This window comes from Bombina bombina, chromosome 5 (genome assembly GCF_027579735.1).
Source record: "Bombina bombina isolate aBomBom1 chromosome 5, aBomBom1.pri, whole genome shotgun sequence".
Classification (NCBI taxonomy): domain Eukaryota; kingdom Metazoa; phylum Chordata; class Amphibia; order Anura; family Bombinatoridae; genus Bombina; species Bombina bombina.
In genome coordinates, this window is record NC_069503.1 from 46,637,103 (window position 1) to 46,660,055 (window position 22,953).

The 22,953-nt window shown below is 38.9% G+C and overlaps 1 protein-coding gene across 1 annotated transcript in view; it reads right to left on the bottom strand.

Moving 5' to 3' along the window:
* The window catches only part of LOC128659806 (gastrula zinc finger protein XlCGF8.2DB-like), a 33,759-nt gene extending 10,989 nt beyond the window's left edge, over window positions 1-22,770 (bottom strand). The window contains exon 1 of the mRNA XM_053713377.1: window positions 22,702-22,770. The gene's annotated coding sequence lies outside the window, so the exon portion shown is untranslated. The remainder of the gene's footprint in view (window positions 1-22,701) is intronic.
* Between the last annotated feature and the right edge of the window lie 183 nt (window positions 22,771-22,953).

A 22,953-nucleotide genomic window follows, 5' to 3' on the forward strand; every position in this document is an offset into this window, starting at 1 on the left:
ACCACACTCAGGAATTTGGATCTGTTAAAGTAACTAACATTGGAAGGAATCAATTTCCTCACTTTCACCTTGCTTTTCATCACCCATTTTTTCCATTTTTTTGTTTTGATTGACTTATTTTTGTTCTTCACTAACATTTGTTGATCAACTTTTTGAACACTTTTTTGGATTATATTTTATATTTTATTTTTTATGTTATTGCATATTGTGTATTTTATTTTTTATGTTATTGCATATTGTGTATTTTATTTAATTATATCTTAACCTCACTGGATTAAGTAGCTAGCATTTTTATATCCATTTGCACTCACTCACTATTTGATTGTATCTATACAATTATTTTGCTACCCCCCTTTTTTTGCACTGCAGTGCATTTTTCTATTTTTTGGAACACTATTTTTGTAACACTAATTTTGAACACTATTGTTTGTATTATTGTTTATTAGTTTTTTGCTTGATGCACTTGCTACAGTTGTACTTAGGCTAATTCTGTTTTATTAGTATACACTCTTATTCTGGTGTACCACTCACACTGATCACCTGTTATTACCTCTGTTTTTATTGTAATTATCAGCTTTGGCCCTTTGAGCCGCTTCTGTAAGATATTCCTGTATTTGTAATTTTATTTATATGTGCTTTTTACATTTTTTATATATAGTCTTTTATTACTGATGCTTTTTAACATGGTTCATTAAATAATCTTCTTTTATCTCTCTGTGAGTATATTTATCCCTTGGCCTCTTGTTGGCGCTGTATTCACTTCTTACTACTTCTGTAAGTCCGATACACACACGCCTGATAGAAAATACTATTAGATTACACTAGAAAAATGATTTAAATTATTTTTTGGGGGGGGGAATTAAAAAAAAGGTTAAACACATATGAGTCGTGGCTCATAGACTAGGGAGGGCAGCAAGTAAACACAGTAGGCTCTGTATGTCAGCAAAACACACAGGCCTGATAGAAAATTATATTAGATTACACTATCAAACAAATTTAAAAACTTTTTTTTTTTTATATTTAAATTAAGGTGAAGAAGATATGAGTGGTGGGTGGCTGCCTGGCACAGACCAATTAACCAAAAGACTGAAAAAAAATGAGGTATATTAATGCTGAGTGAGCCTGACAGACACAGGCCTGATAGTAAATGTAATTAGATTACACTAGAAAAATGATTTAAATAAAAAAAATTAAATTTAAAATAATGTTATAAACGGATATTAACACTGGTGGCTGGCACAGAGCAATGAACCAGAGTATATGCTGTGTGACACAGGCCTGATAGAAAATGAAAAAAAATTACACTAGCAAAATAATTAAAATTTTTGGTTAGTTAAATTTAAACTAATGTTGTTAGGGAGATATCAGTGGTGGCAGTAATCACAGCATATGCTGTGAGCCTTAAACACACAGGCTGAAAGCCAGGCAAATGCTAATAAAAAAAATACGAAAAAAAAACAAAATGGCACGAAATATAGCCCTAAAAAGGGCTTTTTGGGGTGCTGTGCTTGCAGCAGAGATGAGTGGAGTCCTTCTGGACTGTAGTGGACACTAAATACACTAGCCTAGCTATGTTTTTCCTATTAATGTCAGGAGCAAAAACACAACACGTCCTCTCATTAAGAAAGCAAGGTCGTTATGAGTCTAAAATGGCGGATTCCGAGTAGCTGGGAGGGTCTGTGAGGGAGTGTCTGATGTTGATTGGCTCTAATGTGTCAGACGGCTGTGACATACAGGGTCAAAGTTTCCTCAATGATGACACATAGGGGCAGATCGAACATCGCCATGTGTTCGCCCACAAACGCGAATGCGAACAAGCTATGTTCGCTGTGAACCGTTCGCGGGCGAACAGTTCGGGACATCACTACCCCCAAGCCTGAACAAACTAATTAACAATATTAAAACACAAATGATAATCGAACGCCAAGATCTGAAAATCAGAGCAGAGAAACAATACAGGAAATTTTTCAAGAAATGGGAAAAATACATTTGTTCTTGGCCTATGCCGCTACAAAAACAATTTATAGAACCAATTAAAAATGCACTACCCTTCATCGAGTTAATTGTGGCAGAAGTATTACCCATACAGTGGTCATCTTAGCAGAGAGTCAATGTTAGCAACTTGTGTGGCGCATGGGGGGAGCACGAGGTTATTTTAAGGAAGAGGGAGAGGAAGGATGGAATTTTTTTTTTTTAATTATTATTTTTTGTTGTTGTTGTTGTTGTTGGTGTTCAATGAACCAAATCGGAATTTATCAGAGCTCATCAAGCGGACAACGATATAGGAAATCGAGTCTGTTCCTTTTTTAGGTCACCTTATATTTGTACCTGAAATAAATACAAAGGTATTTCAAAGTAAAAAGAAATAGTCCTAAAACGCAATCTAGAACATATATTAGCTAATTAAGGGAAGTAATATAAGAATGCATTAAGTTTCAGATACAGTGATTAAGTCAATAAAAGTAACGAATTTAAGTTGAAATTGTGCGAGGTAGCAAATGTTTAAAAAGGCAGCCCTGCGAGGCGAATTGTCTTCCTTGTTTTTATTTTAGTAGAATCTGTATATTGTATACGATCTGAATGATAGGCAGACTGCCTACACTGGACAAAAGCCTGTAATTTATCTGTAGTTTCCCTTTTCGATTGTTTCTTACTTGTATTGATTGTGTTGGATATAAATAAAAAGATATTTAAAAAAAAAGAATTATACAGGAATTAAGGGAACATCTATAAGTGAGGCACTAAGAATTATACAGGAATTAAGGGAACATCTATAAGTGAGGCACTAAGAATTATACAAGAATTAAGTGAGCATCTATAAGTGAGGCACAAAGAATTATACAAGAATTACGTGAACATCTATAAGTGAGGCACAAAGAATTATAGAAAGAATTACGTGAACATCTATAAGTGAGGCACAAAGAATTATACAAGAATTAAGTGAACATCTATAAGTGAGGCACTAAGATTTATACAATAATTAAGTAAACATCTATAAGTGAGGCACAAAGAATTATACAAGAATTAAGTGAACATCTATAAGTGAGGCAAAAAGAATTATACAAGAATACAGTAAACATCTATAAGTGCGGCACTAAGAATTATACAAGAATTAAGTGAACATCTATAAGTGAGGCACAAAGAATTATACAAGAATACAGTAAACATCTATAAGTGCGGCACTAAGAATTATACAAGAAATAAGTGAACATCTATAAGTGAGGCACTAAGAATTATACAATAATTAAGTAAACATCTATAAGTGAGTCACAAAGAATTATACAAGAATTAAGTGAATATCTATAAGTGAGGCACAAAGAATTATACAAGAATACAGTAAACATCTATAAGTGCGGCACTAAGAATTATACAAGAATTAAGTGAACATCTATAAGTGAGGCACTAAGAATTATTAATATAAGATTAGGGGAATTCAAAGGGTTTGTGGCATGAAAGCCAAGTGCTGAATTACACACTAAACGTATTAGAATAAATTTATAAAAAATAACACTTTATTTAACATATATGCAAAGACAGACAATTTTCTTAAATTGGATCACATTAAAGAAATAGGAAATGATCATCTATTTCTATATTTCATCATATATGATGATCCAACAATAAAATTAAAATAAAAGTTAAAAATGAGGGCAGTGTGGTCAAGTTGGTGCTTAGACAGTTAAATGTAATGTGATGTGAGGATGGAGGATGTGTAAACAGGATTCAGGAACATTCCAAACAAGGCACACAAACTATGCGCTCAAAGGCGTCCTCCTACCTGCGTACTGCTGGGATTAAACCCAGTTTCTAGCTGGTATCCCTATATGCTGAAACACATCATTCATTCAAGTGTCAATTATTACACTAGTACTCAATGTACAGCATGAAACAGTATCAATATATCCTTACCATCACTTACTGTGGCTTATATAGGCAGATTAGATACAAACTATCAAACGTAATCATATACGTGATAGAAGTAAAGTGCTAGTTCACACTATATCTGGTTCACTTGATATATATCTAAACGCCTTAGTTTAAAAGGACCTGTGTAACTTAAAGTTTTAGATAGAGTAGTTAGCCGAGAGTATATAAGATTGGTTGGATGTGCATATTGTCACTATCAACCTTTTACTTTCAACGGTTGGCACTCTAAACTAATTAAATACCTTGCACATAATAGCGCTACATTAAAAGGCAACACGGTTATTCCAGATAAACAAGCCTAAACTTCAAAGACTGCTTATACACCACACTTGAACAAGCCCACCGACGCGTTTTGTCACTGTACGTGACTTCGTCAGGGCATAGGGGCCGGCCCAGCCTCATAGTCCGTCTCTTATAATCAATGGTTGCCATAGTAACGGCATTGTGTATTGCGGAAGTGTTCCCCGCAATACCTCGGCGGTCACACGCTGTAACATAATCATTATGGCCCCTAGTTATCAAGCTGTCAACCTCAAATATGCTGGAATTCCACAGCGTATTTGTGGCGAGGCTGATTCGCCTTAGTTATCAAGCCCTAGATACCGGCAAAAGTAGAATTTAGTGACATAAGCTTCGATCTGCCGGACTCAGTCCGACACAGATCGATTCTTATGTCACTCCAGATGTTCCGCACACAAGTGCGGCACTATCTGACTACTTTTGCTAGTTATCAAAAAACTAGCAGGTACGCTCTGCACTTTTCCGGCCCAGTGTACCTGGTTTTGAAACCGCCGCCCTGGAGGCGGCGGATCCCATAGGAATCCTATGGGAGATGTCTGCACCTAACACCCTAACATGTACCCCGAGTCTAAACACCCCTAATCTGTCCCCCCTACACCGCCGCAACTAAATAAAGTTATTACCCCCTAAACCGCCGCTCCCGGAGCCCACCGCCACTATAATAAATATGTTAACCCCTAAACCGCCGCTCCCGGAGCCCACCGCCACTATAATAAATATGTTAACCACTAAACCGTCGCCCCCGGACCCCGCCGCCACCTACATTATACCTAGTAACCCCTATCCTGCCCCCCCCTATACCGCCGCCACCTATAATAAAGTTATTAACCCCTATCCTTCAGATCCCGGACCTCGCCGCAACTAAATTAATAGTTTAACCCCTAAACCGCCGCTCCCGGACCCCGCCGCAACCTATATTAAACTTATTAACCCCTAATCTGCCCCCCCCTATACCGTCACCACCTATAATAAATTTATTAACCCCTATCCTGCCCCCCCTTCACCGCCACCACTGTAATAAAATTATTAACCCCTAAACCTAAGTCTAACACTAACCCTAACACCCCCTAACTTAAATATTAATTAAATAAATCTAAATAATATTTCTCTTATTAACTAAATAAATCCTATTTAAAACTAAATATTTACCTGTAAAATAAACCCTAAGATAGCTACAATATAATTAATAATTACATTGTAGCTATTTTAGGATTTATATTTATTTTACAGGTAACTTTGTATTTATTTTAGCTAGTTAGAATAGTTATTAAATAGTTATTAACTATTTAATAACTACCTAGCTAAAAGAAATACAAAATTACCTGTAAAATAAATCCTAACCTAAGTTACAATTAAACCTAACACTACACTATCATTAAATTAATTAAATAAATTAGCTACAAATAACTACAATTAAATTAACTAACTAAAGTACAAAAAAATAAAAAAAATAAGTTACAAACATTTAAAAAATATTACAACAATTTTAAGCTACTTAACCTAATCTAAGCCCCCTAATAAAATAACAAAGCCCCCCAAAATTAAAAAATGCCCTACCCTATTCTAAATTAAAAAGTTACCAGCTCTTTTACCTTACCAGCCCTTAAAAGGGCCTTTTGCGGGGCAAGCCCCAAAGAATTCTGCTCTTTTGCCTGTAAAATAAAAATACAACCCCCCCAACATTAAAACCCACCACCCACATACCCCTAATCTAACCCAAACCCCCCTTAAATAAACCTAACACTACCCCCCTGAAGATCATCCTACCTTGAGTCGTTTTCAGCCAGCCGACCACCGATGGAACCGAAGAGGAGATCCGGAGCGGCAGAAGTCATCATCCAAGGGGCGCTGAAGAAGTCTTCCATCCGATAAAGTCATCATCCAAGCGGCGCTGAAGAGGTCTTCCAACCGGGCGATGTCTTCTTCCAAGCGGCATCTTCAATCTTCTTTCTTCCGGATCCATCTTCATCCCGCCGACGCGGAACATCCTTCTTCCCTGACGGACTAACGACGAATGAAGGTTCCTTTAAGGGACGTCATCCAAGAAGGCGTCCCTTCAATTCGGATTGGCTGATGGATTCTATCAGCCAATCGGAATTAAGGTAGGAAAAAATCTGATTGGCTGATTGAATCAGCCAATCAGATTGAAGTTCAATTCGATTGGCTGATCCAATCAGCCAATCAGATTAAGCTCGCATTCATGATCGGAAGAGCCAATAGAATGCGAGCTCAATCTGATTGGCTGATTGAACTTCAATCAGATTTTTCCTACCTTAATTCCGATTGGCTGATAGGATTCTATCAGCCAATCGGAATTGAAGGGACGCCACTTTGGATGATGTCCCTTAAAGGAACCTTCATTCGTCGTTAGTCCGTCGGGGAAGATGCCGCTTGGAAGAAGACATCGCTCGGTTGGAAGACCTCTTCAGCGCCACCTGGATGATGACTTCTGCCGCTCTGGATCTCTTCTTCGGTTCCATCGGTGGTCGGCTGGCTGAAGACGACTCAAGGTAGGATGATCTTCAGGGGGGTAGTGTTAGGTTTATTTAAGGGGGGTTGTATTTTTATTTTACAGGCAAAAGAGCAGAATTCTTTGGGGCATGCCCAAAAAGCCCTTTAAGGGCTGGTAAGGTAAAAGAGCTGGTAACTTTTTAATTTAGAATAGGGTAGGGCATTTTTTTTTATTTTGGGGGGCTTTGTTATTTTATTAGGGGGCTTAGATTAGGTGTAAGTAGCTTAAAATTGTTGTAATATTTTTTAAATGTTTGTAACTTATTTTTTTTATTTTTTGTACTTTAGTTAGTTTATTTAATTTAATTGTAGTTATTTGTAGCTAATTTATTTAATTAATTTAATGATAGTGTAGTGTTAGGTTTAATTGTAACTTAGGTTAGGATTTATTTTACAGGTAATTTTGTATTTCTTTTAGCTAGGTAGTTATTAAATAGTTAATAACTATTCTAACTAGCTAAAATAAATACAAAGTTACCTGTAAAATAAATATAAATCCTAAAATAGCTACAATGTAATTATTAATTATATTGTAGCTATCTTAGGGTTTATTTTACAGGTAAGTATTTAGTTTTAAATAGGAATAATTTATTAAAGTATAGTGTAGTGTTAGGTGTAATTGTAACTTAGGTTAGTTTTTATTTTACAGGTAAATTTCTCTTTATTTTAACTAGTTAGCTATTAAATAGTTAATAACTATTTAATAGCTATTGTACCTAGTTAAAACAAATTGAAAGTTGCCTGTAAAATAAAACTAAATCCTAAGATAGCTACAATATAATTATTATTTATATTGTAGCTATATTAGGGTTTATTTTAAAGGTAAGTATTTAGTTTTAAATAGGATTAATTTAGTTAATAAGAGAAATATTATTTAGATTTATTTAATTAATATTTAAGTTAGGGGGGTGTTAGGGTTAGTATTAGACTTAGGTTTAGGGGTTAATAATTTTATTATAGTGGCGGCGGTGTAGGGGGGGCAGGATAGGGGTTAATAAATTTATTATAGGTGGCAACGGTGTAGGGGGGGCAGATTAGGGGTTATTAAGTTTAATATAGGTTGCGGCGGGGTCCGGGAGCGGCGGTTTAGGGGTTAAACTATTTATTTAGGTGCGGCGAGGTCCGGGATCCGCAGGATAGGGGTTAATAACTTTATTATAGGTGGCGGTGTGTCAGGGATTCCTCTCATACTACCTGTCAGTAATCACTGTTCCTTTAATTTTCTGCTCACCTTATCCTCTCCACCCTATTTAAGGTTGACTCCCACTTCACAAGTTGCTTAGTATTGAAGTTATACCTCTGATACACTACAAGCCAACTCCTGCTGTGTACTGAGTTTTCAACAGACGGATCCACGCGACCTGATCACAAACTGCCAAAGTGAACGCTGTTCACATTCCTACGATTCAGCATTTGACAAAATTACATTCTGCTATTAATCCACAGCGCTCTCTAACACTTTGTCATCTCTACTGCTCTGTATTTTCTCTGCTCCGGATTACACTGCATCGGCAGTCAGCTGGGATACAACCACGCTCATCCAAGCCAGGCGGCGGTGACGTCACACGCCAACTTCAGCACAGTCTGACTGACACAGCGCTCTGTAACCACACTTGTATCGCACAGCTCTCTCAACGAATTGATCTCCGGTAAGCCCTAAACTTCATAAGTATTTTGCTGTGGTATCCTGCACCTAAATTCCACTCCTATTGAGATTTTATGCTACTTGGACAATATACAACCTTCATATTTTTCTATAAGACTTTAATTTTAATAGGTTCAATTACACCTCATCCGCTTATATTTCCTGCACTAACAATTGATTAATTTTTATAGAAGTTTCTGCTTCATATTTTATTTAGTTCTGCCCTATATGCCTTACCTGACCTCTGGGGTGTAAACCGATTTCCCTGCTGCATTTCCTCAGTGCACTCCTCTGCACATTTGGCAGCTATAGGGTAATCTTATTTACACCACCATTATAGAAATTACAGCTTGGTGTTACAAATGAAGATACAACCTCTCATTGTACTCTTCAGTAACTTTCTGCTACATTAATTTAGATTTTATTTTGTCTCGGCAATTGAGGTCTTACCATTGATAGCGAAATTATTTTGTATTCCTCAGATTCGCATACGGGTGTGACAGAATACTAAGCCCTAAAGTAATATGGACCCAGCTGAGACTAACCCACACATAATTGCCCTTCAACAAAGGGTTGATCTATTAACTGATGGTCTCAATTCCCTCAAAACAGAGAATGAGACTATAAAAGCTTATATTAGGGATGTGGTTGACAAAAGAATTCCTGGCACTGAGCCCCAAGTTAGTCCGCCAGAGAAATTCCATGGGGATAGATCCCAGTATAGAGAATTCAAAAACGCATGCTTGCTCATGTTTGCATTAAAACCCCATACCTATCCTACTGATAGGGTGAGGGTTCTTACTACGATATCATACTTAAGAGGTGAACCCCGTACTTGGGCGAACACATTCTTTGAGAACAACGAAGAAATCTTAAACTCATTAGAGAATTTCTTCACAGCTAAGGGTCCAGTTGTAAGATGACCCATACAAACAGATTACCGCAGAAACAGCCATGAGAGGTTTTGAAACAAAAAAAGAGGGTTGTAGAAGACTACATCACCGACATTCAAGAAAGATGGCCAAAAGATCACGAGGTGGAACAACTTATCATTGCGGAACCAGTTTAGATTGGGTCTGTCTGACGCTATTAAAGATGAACTTTCACGAATAGATCTACCCCCTACACTCGAAGAATTGATGTCCCTGTCCATCACCATAGACAGACGCCTCAGAGAAAGGCAGCAAGAGAGGTCTTCACATGATTTCCCTTACAAAAAACAAGTCACTACCTCACATACTACTTCCTCTACTAAAAGCTTGCCCGAACCTATGGACATAGGATTCGTAAAAGGTCCTCTCTCTCCCCAAGAAAAGCTCAGACGACGCAACCTAAATCTTTGTCTATACTGTGCTTCTGACGATCACACAGTAAAAGATTGTCCATCCCTTCTCAGACAGAATAAGGGTAAGATTTCATACCAGCCTTTTTGTTGTACTACCCAGGTACAAACTCATTCTTATTTAACACTGTCTCTTCTCTTACAGTGGGAACAACAGCGGGCCAGCGCATCCGCGATAGTTGATTCCGGAGCCACTGCCTCATACATAGATAAGGAATATGTCACTGTAAATAAAATACCACTAACTCAGAAAAAGTCTCCTGTTTTTCTTAGGGGGATAGATGGTAGAGAAATCACTACTGGTCCTGTGGTCTATGAAACCGTACCCCTCCTGGTGAGTACCACTGACCACCATAGAGAGTTTATTACTTTTGATGTAATCTGTTCACCTGTCTCCCCTGTGGTTCTGGGTATTCAATGGCTTAAAACTCACAATCCAACTATAAACTGGTCTAACAACTCACTGACCTTCTCTTCTCCTCACTGTATTAACAATTGTTTTCCGGTCACTGTCCTACAGACAACCGAAGTCTCACCTGAAAACCTTGTACCTGATGTGTACAAAGAGTACATTGATGTTTTTAGTAAGACAGAAAGTGAAAACCTACCCCCTCATCGTAAATACGATTGTCCCATTGATATCATTCCAGGATCTGAAATACCCTGTGGGCATATATTCCCTCTGTCGAACCCCGAACTTCTGCATCTAAAAACTTATATCCATGAAAATCTAAAAAAAGGCTTCATACGCCCCTCTACTTCTCCCGCAGGAGCGGGGATATTTTTCGTGAAAAATAAAGACGGTTCACTAAGACCCATAATCGACTATAGAAAATTGAATCAGATTACCATAAAAAATAGGTACCCTTTACCGTTGATTCCGGAGCTCATAGAGAGACTTGAAGGGGCCAAATACTTCACTAAATTGGACCTAAGGGGGGCTTACAACCTAATCCAAATAAGATCTGGGGATGAATGGTTGACGGCGTTTCGAACTCGCTACGGATTGTTCGAATACGTCGTCATGCCATTTGGGTTATGTAATGCCCCTGCTACTTTTCAACATCTTATCAACGACGTGTTCAGAGATATCCTGGATGTTTACATTGTCATCTACCTGGATGATATACTAGTATACTCCAAGTCCTTACCTGAACACATCACTCATGTAAAACAAGTTCTCTCCAGACTTAGAAGTAACCATCTATACGCAAAGGCTGAAAAATGTATATTCAATTCGCAGTCTATTTCATTTCTAGGTTACGAAATTTCCCCAGCAGGCATTCGTATGGAGGACAACAAAATCAATACAATTCTACAGTGGCCCATCCCTAAAACCAAAAAACAGGTACAAAGTTTTATGGGATTTGCGAACTTTTATCGAAAGTTTATAAAAAATTTCTCCAAGCTCACAGTTCCACTTACTTCATTAACAAAATCCAATAGAACTTTCAAATGGTCCTCTGATGCTCAAAAAGCATTTGATTTCCTCAAGGAAAAATTTACCACTGCTCCCATCCTCCGGTTCCCTGACCCAAAATACCAATTTGTTCTGGAAGTCGATGCATCCAACTATGCAGTAGGCGCAATCTTGTCTCAGAGGGAAGACTTGAAAAAACCCCTACACCCTGTCGCCTACTACTCACGAACCCTGAATTTGGCTGAACAAAACTATCCCATCGGGGATAAAGAGTTACTCGCTATAAAGCTATCTTTGGAACATTGGCGACACCTGTTGGAAGGGACTCTTATTCCTATTCTAATCTATACCGACCATAGGAACTTACAGTACCTAAAGTCTACTAGGACCTTATCTGCTAGACAAGTCCGCTGGAATCTATTCCTATCAAGGTTTAATTACCTAATTACTTTTCGTCCATCTGGAAAAAATCAGAAGGCGGATGCCCTCTCACGTATGCCAGTGGACAAACCTTCACCATCCCTTCAACAATCTCTTATCCCACCTCAAAATTTTCTCTGTTTCACCACTGACTCCCACCTATCCTAAAAATCGAACAAAGAAAGGATCAAACAAAGGCGGAGCTTGATCTTACTATCAAACCTGACGGCTGCTACTACTTTAACTCTAAATTATACATCCCACCTACTCTCAGATCTACTCTCCTCCACTCTGTACATGACTCTCTACTCGCTGGGCATCCAGGGATTACCAAGACTTTAGAATTAGTTAACAGAAACTATTGGTGGCCTCACATGACCACTGACATAAAAAACCATGTTCAGACTTGTAGTACATGTATAGTTTCAAAAAAGGAAAAACAGCCCCCCTATGGCTTGCTACTTTCTCTACCTACACCAAAGAGGCCATGGTCCGACATTGCACTTGATTTTAATTGTTGACCTGCCTCTTTCCTCAAAAAACACCACCATTCTTGTTGTTGTGGATTTGTTCACAAAAATGTGTCATTTTATTCCATATAACAAACTACCTACTGCTATGGAGACTATCCGTTTACTTATTTCCAATGTTATCAAATACCATGGTATACCCACTACTATCCTTTCCGATCGGGGCACACAATTCTCCAGCAAGTTGTGGTCGCAATTCTGTAAAATATTCAACATCGACAGAAGACTTACCACTGCGTATCATCCACAAACAAATGGACAGACGGAAAGATGTAATCAGTGGCTTGAGCAATTCTTGAGAGCATTCTGTTCTACACCACAAGACCATTGGTCTGAACGTTTACCTTATGCAGAATTCTGTTATAATAATACGTTACATTCCACTACCAATCAAACCCTGTTCTTTGCAAATTATGGTTTTCACCCTTCTTTCCAGTTGTTACCTACTTCACAGTCCCTCTCTCCCTGCATCTCGGAATTGTCTGACTCCATATCCTCAAATGTCAGCTATATCGAATCCTCCATAAAACGAGCCAAAGACATACAAAAACATTACTATGACAAACACAGAAGAACTCCTCCAGTCTACCAAATAGGCGACTTAGTATGGCTCTCTACAAAAAACTTGAGAATGAATACTCCATCCAGAAAACTCTCCCCTCTTTTCGTTGGACCATATCCAGTTGAGAAAGTGATCAATCCAAATGCTGTCCGCCTCAAGTTACCTGACACATTAAAGATTCACCCAACATTTCACGTCTCCCTATTAAAACCCTATAGGGAGGTTAGACGCATCTCAAATCAACGGTCTACTCCAACCGTTACCATTGATCCAAATGTCGAGTATGAAATAAGATCTATTCTCGACTCCCGCCTGTACCGAGGAGCTCTACAATACCTCATCAGCTGGAAGGGCTACTCCAAGGAGGAAAACTCTTGGGAACCTGCCAGCAACATTTCAGCACCGCGTCTGGTTTCCAGTTTCCATCAAAGAAACCCTGACCGCCCTGGACCATGAGCCCCGGGAGTTGCTCATTAGATGGGGGATTCTGTCAGGGATTCCTCTCATACTACCTGTCAGTAATCACTGTTCCTTTAATTTTCTGCTCACCTTATCCTCTCCACCCTATTTAAGGTTGCCTCCCACTTCACAAGTTGCTTAGTATTGAAGTTATACCTCTGATACACTACAAGCCAACTCCTGCTGTGTACTGAGTTTTCAACAGACGGATCCACGCGACCTGATCACAAACTGCCAAAGTGAACGCTGTTCACATTCCTACGATTCAGCATTTGACAAAATTACATTCTGCTATTAATCCACAGCGCTCTCTAACGCTTTGTCATCTCTACTGCTCTGTATTTTCTCTGCTCCGGATTACACTGCATCGGCAGTCAGCTGGGATACAACCACGCTCATCCAAGCCAGGCGGCGGTGACGTCACACGCCAACTTCAGCACAGTCTGACTGACACAGCGCTCTGTAACCACACTTGTATCGCACAGCTCTCTCAACGAATTGATCTCCGGTAAGCCCTAAACTTCATAAGTATTTTGCTGTGGTATCCTGCACCTAAATTCCACTCCTATTGAGATTTTATGCTACTTGGACAATATACAACCTTCATATTTTTCTATAAGACTTTAATTTTAATAGGTTCAATTACACCTCATCCGCTTATATTTCCTGCACTAACAATTGATTAATTTTTATAGAAGTTTCTGCTTCATATTTTATTTAGTTCTGCCCTATATGCCTTATCTGACCTCTGGGGTGTAAACCGATTTCCCTGCTGCATTTCCTCAGTGCACTCCTCTGCACATGTGGCAGCTATAGGGTAATCTTATTTACACCACCATTATAGAAATTACAGCTTGGTGTTACAAATGAAGATACAACCTCTCATTGTACTCTTCAGTAACTTTCTGCTACATTAATTTAGATTTTATTTTGTCTCAGCAATTGAGGTCTTACCATTGATAGCGAAATTATTTTGTATTCCTCAGATTCCCATACGGGTGTGACACGGTGGTATAGGGGGGGCAGGATAGGGGTTACTAGGTATAATGTAGGTGGCGGCGGTGTCCGGGAGTGGCGGTTTAGGGGTTAATACATTTATAAGAGTTGCAGCGGGGTCTAGGAGCGGCGGTTTAGGGGTTAATAACTTTATTGAGTTGCGGGGGGCTCCGGGGGCGCCGGTATAGGGGGTAGAACAGTGTAGTTAGTGTGGGTGCTTAGTGACAGGGGTATCAATAAAGCTGTCAAAAAGCCGAAGAGCAGCGAGATCGAATGAGTGATAACTCTCACAGTCCGCTGCTCATCGCCCCGTACTTGGTGCGCGGCTTTTTGACAGCTTTTTTGATAACTTAGGCGAAATTTTGAAGGTCCGCGGCGGCGATGGTAGGCGAGCTTAGGCAGGCGTATTGGACCGGCGAAGGCAGGTAAAGTAGATGGCTTGATAACTACCCCCCATTGTGATCAAAAAAAGTTTTCATTTCGTAGGCTTTCATTTCATCTATAGGGGGATTTTGTTAAAAAGGTTGAAAATGCCATGAATTTAGGTACAGGATGTGTGTGAGTGTCAGCTAGTCAGATACATTATATTAAGCAGTCTTATCTGAAATTTGGAGTGACTCATCCTTTGATTATTAAAGTCAGTTACTAAAAATAATCTTGTTACAGCTCCATTTATCAGTATGACAAAGTAGCTTTGTAATCAGTACCATAAGCATGTTGTGTAATTGGTTAATATATTCCATACTCTGTTATTTTTCAAAAATCCCAAAAGCCTATAATGTATTACAAATGTATTTATAGTAATCTAGTAAAGTTCTTTTGAATGGATACTATCATCAAAGGAAGCTTTTATAAGAAATAGCTTTGTTCAAACCTTTGGGTGATGCCGATTTTAATTCATGTATCCATCTATATTCTTTTTGCAAGAGTAGTTTATTGATATCACCCCTTCTGCCTTTTGCTTTCAGTTGTTCAATGGCAAAAAAATGTACTTGATATTTGTCTTGACTATGAACGGTGTTCATATGCTTAGCCACTGGTACATTACGGTCCCATTTGATGTCACCCATGTGTTCTAAAACTCTTGTTCTTAGCTCCCTTGAGGTTTCGCCTACATAGATTAGGGGGCATTTACACATGGCAACATATATTACACCTTTGGTTCTACAGTTCATTAACTCATTAATTGGGTAGTTTTTCCCTGTTCGTGGGTGCACAAAATTCTTCATGGGGGACATATTTTTACATGCCTGACAGCGGCCACATTTAAAGAACCCTTTTGTTTCTTGTAGCCATGTCCTCTGTTTGTTTTGGACAATATGGCTTCTGGTCAGAGTATCTTTAAGATTATATGATCTCCTGTTAGTTATATTCGGTCTTTCCGAAATTACCTCTGACAGATCGGGGTCATCTTGCAGTACATGCCAATGTTTTTGAAAAATATTGTGAATGCTGCTATGTTTTTCATCAAAAGTGCCTATAATCCTGATTTGCTTAGTAACAGTGTCCACATTGGTATCTCTTTTTTCTTGTAATAGAGAGGTTCTCTCTATCGCTTTCACTCGTTGGTATGCTTTTTTGAGGCATTTGGATATCCCTTTTCTTTGAACCTTTTCCTCAATTCCTTTGCTTCTAACTCAAAGTCCTCCAGAGTGATGCAATTTCGCATAGCCCTTAAGTATTGGCCAAATGGAATGCCCATCCTTTGGCTTTTGGGATGGTAACTCTTCCAATTAAGGAGATTGTTGGTTGAAGTCTTCTTCCTAAATAATTTGGTACTTAGGGACCCATCAAGCTCTTTCTTAATCTCTAAGTCCAAAAAGGAGATTCTTCAATTGTAGAGGTATAACGCATACCATGGGTATTATTGTTTAGCCAAGACATGAAATTAGTGAACTCATCCTTTGAACCAGTCCATAATATCAGGATATCGTCAATATAGCGAATAAACAGATCCATATATTTCATAAATGGATTCATATCTTCGTTTAGGATGTATGTATGTTCAATCCACCCTAAGAACAAATTGGCATATGTCGGGGCACAGCATGTACCCATCGCTGTGCCCTTTTTCTGCAATCATACTTTGTTATCAAAAAGAAAATAATTGTGTTGTAACAAAAAATCAAGGAGATCTATTACAAAATCATCAGATGGACTACCTTTCGGGTTGGTCATTCGAAGAAAGAACTGTATAGCTTGTTTCCCTAGAGTGAGCGATGTTTGAGTAAAGACTCTCAACATCAATGCTTGCAAGTAGCGTATTCTCATTTACATGGATATTTTCTAAACATTTTAGAACATTCTTAGTATCTTGGACATATGATGTCAGTGTGTGTACAAACTCTCTTAGTTTCTTTAAATAAAAAGAGAGAAGCGCTCAACCTGGGAACGAACAATAGCATAATAGCTTGTTCTATGGCTAGTTACCACCCTAGAAGCAGCCTCTTTTTGCTCAGTATGTGCCTTTCACAGAGAAGAACTCTCCTGTAGCATATCAGTCTGATCCTGACTTCACAGTACAGTCCAGCTCTGAAATACCAGGCAATCCCTCTCTGAACAAGAGAAACAGCAAAACCCCAGACGTACGTTTCGGCCTATTGTGGGCCTCGTCAGTGAGGTGCAGCCATATCCCTCTAGGCACACCGAGCAACGGGTCCACGTCTGGATTCCCGCATCACACTTAGGGAGACTTCCCTAAGTGTCATAATTTGCATAAATAAAAAGAGAGAAGCGCTCAACCTGGGAACGAACAATAGCATAATAGCTTGTTCTATGGCTAGTTACCACCCTAGAAGCAGCCTCTTTTTGCTCAGTATGTGCCTTTCACAGAGAACTCTCCTGTAGCATATCAGTCTGATCCTGACTTCACAGTACAGTCCAGCTCCGAAATACCAGGCAATCCCTCTCTGAACAAGAGAAACAGCAAAACCCCAGACGTACGTTTTGGCCTATTGTGGGCCTCGTCTTATCTCTTAGTCATATCTCTTAGTTTCTTGTCTATATAAATGCTGGCTTTCTCTGTCAAGCATCCATTTCCAGACACAATTGGTCTTCCCGGGGGTGTCACAAGATCTTTATGAACCTTAGGCAGGCTGTAAAAGGTTGCTACTCTGGGTTCAGATCACACATATATTGATATTCAGATTTAGTGATGAATCTTTCACCATACCCTCTATCTAGTATTGATTTTAATTCTTTTGTGAATATCACTGTGGGGTCCTTAGTTAAAGTTTGATAATTCTCTGTGTTTAGTAAGATATCAAGACACATCTTTTTGTATTGTGTATTTGACATGATAACTAAATTACCGCCCTTATCGACATTCTTAATTGTTATATCCTGATTGTTTTTCAGTTCTGACAATGCTTTTCTTTCTTTAAAACTAAGATTCTTCTTAGTCTTGCTTTTACAATTAAGTGCTTCTAGTTCAGTAGTTACCAATGTAACAAACTTGTCTATAGTTGGAAATTTTGAGATAGTGGGCATAAAAGTGCTTTTTGGTTTCACACCACTGCTTGTTTGGACACAGTCAGTGTCATCATTCTCATCAAGCAGTGTTACCATCAAATTGATCCTCTTCCGCCACTCCCAAATCAGTGAGGCAAGCTTTGTTAGCCTCCTTATGATATTTATGTAGTGCCAACTTTCTAGCAAAAAGGTGTGTATCTTTGACCCAATTAAAGGTGTCCTATTTAGGGGTAGGAATAAATGAAAGTCCCTTTTATAATAAAGTATGGTGTTCTGGCCTCAGAGTAATTCCTGCCAAATTTATAATTTGTAATCTCTCCTCTGTCATTTTTGTTTGGTCGATTTTGTCTTGGTTTGTTGCCTTGTTCTTATAGTTCTTTTTGGTGGGAACAGATCCTTCTCTAAAAAAATCCTTGTTATGGATGGTTCGGTTGTAGGTGATATAGCAGTCGTTGTGGCTATTTGTGTTACTTCCTCATCTGAAAATTCAGATTCTGTAGAGGAAATTTCTACTGCAGTATTCTTACCTCTGTTTTCTTGTGTATGTCTCACATTCCTACGCTTAAAATTGGCTTTATATATATTGCCTTTTTGGTGGTCTGACCAATCTCTCTGCAATTTTTTTTTGTCTCACTTAGTTCCTCTTTAAGTTTGTCAATATAAAATTTTAATTTTTGATCTAAAGCCTCAAAATCTTTATGTGAGGTAAATTTGTTTGTCTGAACTTTAGCCTCTATAAGTGAGGCACAAAGAATTATACAAGAATTAAGTGAACATCTATAAGTGAGGCACAAAGAATTATACAAGAATTAAGTGAACATCTATAAGTGAGGCACAAAGAATTATACAGGAATTAAGTGAACATCTATAAGTGAGGCACTAAGAATTATACAAGAATTAAGTGAACATCTATAATTGAGGCACAAAGAATTATACAAGAATTAAGTGAACATCTATAAGTGAGGCACAAAGAATTATACAAGAATTAAGTGAACATCTATAAGTGAGGCACAAAGAATTGGATAAAATAATTATACAATATTTGAACAAGGATTAGACAAGTTCTGTTTAACACTGAGTTTTAACCACTATTTGCCTATTTTGTAAAAATGCTCAATATCTTCATATTTCTTTTTGCTACCTTTTGTCTCTACAACAAACTACTTTATTCAATTACTCCTCCCCCTCACCATCTGCTCTGTTCATTAGCCCATCTCTCTTAAAGGGACATTCCAGTCACAATCTTAATGCACATAGATTAATTACACCTTTGCATAGAAACATATTTGCAATATAAATGTATTAGCAAAAATGCTTCTAGTAAAAGTTATCACAGCTTTAGTGTTAACATTTTTCTCTGCACGTGCACATGAAACATAGCTAGATATTGTCACTGCACTCACATTTTAAATAAGGCAGCTGCTCAGATCATCACTGGGGCTTGTATCATGTCAGCAATTAACAAATTGAGTCATTACCAGATGGCACAAGCACCTTAGGCTCTCTGAGCAAGTGCTGTGATTAAAATGCTGGTGCACGGTGCATACCTAAATACAGTTTTGAAACAGTGATAGCTTTTATTAGAAGCATTTTTGCTAATGCATGTATATTACAAAATTGCTTCTGTTCAATATCGAAATGCACCCATGTGGTTTCCAATTTTCTCTGGAATATCCCTTTAACCTCACCTTACTTTTGTATTCACAAACTTTACACATTCCTAAATACAGATGGCCCTCGTTTTACAACGGTTCAATTTACACCGTTTCAGAATAACAACCTTTTTTCCAGTCATGTGACTGCTATTGAAAAGCATTGAGAAGCAGTGCATTTATTAAAATAGCCAGTAGGTGGAGCTGTCCGCTTGTGTTGCAGCAAAGCCAAGCAAGCTGAAATTAATCAGTTTAACCAGACCTGAGCTATCAAGCAGATTTCAAAGGAACAAGATCTTCCTGTCTATAAATCAGTCCAGATTGAAATGCATAGAAAGAACTGTTTGCAGAAAAATGCAAGTGAAGTCTGTGTTGTGTGATTATTGTATTAGGTTTATAATGCTGTTTAGCAAATGTTTTTGTTCATTTAACTTAGTTTAATTATATATTCTGTGTTGTGTGATTATTTTATTAGGTTTATAATGCTGTTTAGCATTTAAAGTCTTCATTTCAAAGCTTTAAATTAATGTATTGGGTGTTACTTATGAAAATTTTGAGAGGGGCCTGGAACCTATCTCCCTCACTTCCCATTGACTTACATTATAAACTGGGTTTCAATTTACAACGGTTTCAATTTACAACCATTCCTTCTTGAACCTAACCCCGGAGTAAACTGAGGGCTACCTGTACTCTCCCCCTTGCACCTCATCCCAAAAACATTACTGTAAATCAGCATCTCATCTCATGTCACTCTCCCTTTTGCTTATTCTAGCTGCTGGTGACATCTCCCCCAATCCTGGCCCCCACAACTTCCTAGCCTTGCACCCCCATGTGTGCCTTTCAATAGACTTCAAAAACAAAATTCTGGTAACCTTATTCTCATCCCTCTTGCATCTAAAGCCACTGCCCCCTTCACTTGTGCACTCTGGAACTCTCGCTCTGTTTGCAACAAGCTCACTTCTATCCATGACTTCTTTATCTCTCTCAATCTTCTGTCTCTCACAGAAACCTGACTCTCTCCTTCAGACACAGCTTCCTCAGGTGCACTGTACCATGGGGGTCTCCACTTCAGCCACACGCCTAGGTCTGATATACACATATATACTGTATACTCTTTAGCGGGTTTATATTTCTAACACTTGAGAACGCATGCTGTGATAACTTTTGTGTGCAATATATTATGTAACATTTTTTTTGACAGTGTTAATATGAGTGTAAGTGAACTTTATAATATATTTTTAATATGAGTGTAAGTGAACTTTATAATATATTTTTAATATGAGTGTAAGTGAACTTTATAATATATTTTTAATATGAGTGTAAGTGAACTTTATAATATATTTTTGAAGAGCTATCTGGAGATACCCAAATTAGAATCAAAATGTGTCAGGAAGGTTATAGCTACACCATGCCCAAGTACAAAGAGAGATGTAGTGTGTATTAACCCTTCACTAGCACAGAGAGCTGCACAGTGTGTATTAACCCTTCACTAGCACAGAGAGCAGCACAGTGTGTATTAACCCTTCACTAGCACAGAGAGCAGCACAGTGTGTATTAACCCTTCACTAGCACAGAGAGCGGCACAGTGTGTATTAACCCTTCACTAGCACAGAGAGCGGCACAGTGTGTATTAACCCTTCACTAGCACAGAGAGCGGCACAGTGTGTATTAACCTTTCACTAGCGCAGAGAGCAGCACAGTGTGTATTAACCCTTCACTGGCACAGAGATCAGCACAGTGTGTATTAACCCTTCACTAGCACAGAGAGTAGCACAGTGTGTATTAACCCTTCACCAGCACAGAGAGCAGCACAGTGTGTATTAACTCTTCACTAGCACAGAGAGCAGCACAGTTTGTATTAACCCTTCACCAGCACAGAGAGCAGCACAGTGTGTATTAACCCTTCACTAGCACAGAGAGCAGCACAGTGTGTATTAACTCTTCACTAGCACAGAGAGCAGCGCAGTGTGTATTAACCCTTCACTAGCACAGAGAGCAGCGCAGTGTGTATTAACCCTTCACTAGCACAGAGAGCAGCACAGTGTGTATTAACCCTTCACTAGCACAAGAACAGCACAGTGTGTATTAACCCCTTCACTAGCACAGAGAGCAGCACAGTGTGTATTAACCCTTCACTAGCACAGAGAGTAGCACAGTGTGTATTAACCCTTCACTAGCACTGAGGGCAACACAGTGTGTATTAACCCTTCACTAGCACAGAGAGCTGCACAGTGTGTATTAACCCTTCACCAGCACAGAGAGCAGCACAGACTGTATTAACCCTTCACTAGCACAGAGAGCAGCACAGACTGTATTAACCCTTCACTAGCACAGAGAGCAGCACAGTGTGTATTAACCCTTTACTAGCACAGTGTGCATTAACCCTTCACTAGCACAGTGTGTATTAACCATTCACTAGCACAGAGAGCAGCACAGTGTGTATTAACCCTTCACTAGCACAGAGAGCAGCACAGTGTGTATTAACCCTTCACTAGCAGAGAGAGCAGCACAGTGTGTATTAACCCTTCACTAGCACAGAGAGCAGCACAGTGTGTATTAACCCTTCACTAGCACAGAGAGCAGCACAGTGTGTATTAACCCTTCACTAGCACAGAGAGCAGCACAGTATGTATTAACCCTTCACTAGCACAGAGAGCAGCACAGTGTGTATTAGCCCTTCACTAGCACAGAGAGCTGCACAGTGTGTATTAACCCTTCACTAGCACAGAGAGCAGCACAGCGTGTATTAACCCTTCACTAGCACAGAGAGCAGCACAGTGTGTATTAACCCTTCACTAGCACAGAGAGCTGCACAGTGTGTATTAACCCTTCACTAGCACAGAGAGCAGTACAGTGTGTATTAACCCTTCACTAGTACAGAGAGCTGCACAGTGTGTATTAACCCTTCACTAGCACAGAGAGCAGCACAGTGTGTATTAACCCCTTCACTAGCACAGAGAGCAGCACAGTGTGTATTAACCCTTCACTAGCACAGAGAGCAGCACAGCGTGTATTAACCCTTCACTAGCACAGAGAGCAGCACAGTATGTATTAACCCTTCACTAGCACAGAGAGCAGCACAGTGTGTATTAACCCCTTCACTAGCACAGAGAGCAGCACAGTGTGTATTAACCCTTCACTAGCACAGAGAGCAGCACAGCGTGTATTAACCCTTCACTAGCACAGAGAGCAGCACAGTATGTATTAACCCTTCACTAGCACATAGAGCAGCGCAGTGTGTATTAACTCTTTACTAACACAAAGAGTTGAACAGCACTTAGTATCCCATTGCATGGCACAAGCAGGTGAATAAGATGCATTAAAAGAGCAACATTTATAAAAATGATATAAATTTGCACGTACCTGCCGTTTTGTCTGATCAGTATAGCTGATCGACTATCTTGTTTTTACCTATGTATTTGTTTTTAGAGCACTATAATAAAGTTTTGTAATTGTTTTACATTACCTGGATTGTGGATTCTTTTCAGCAGTTAGCCGGAATCTCTGTACTTCTATAAAAATTATAACATTTTTAAGAAGACCAGAAAGTGACTAAAACGTTTTATCACACAATACACAGCCTGACTCACTCACCCAGCAGCAGCTGCACAGGAAGTAAATGGGAGGGGAACAAAGCTCAGTTCAATACTGAACTACATCTCCCAGAATACATGCAGAGAAGTCACATGTTAATCAGCAGCCAATCAGACAAAAGAAC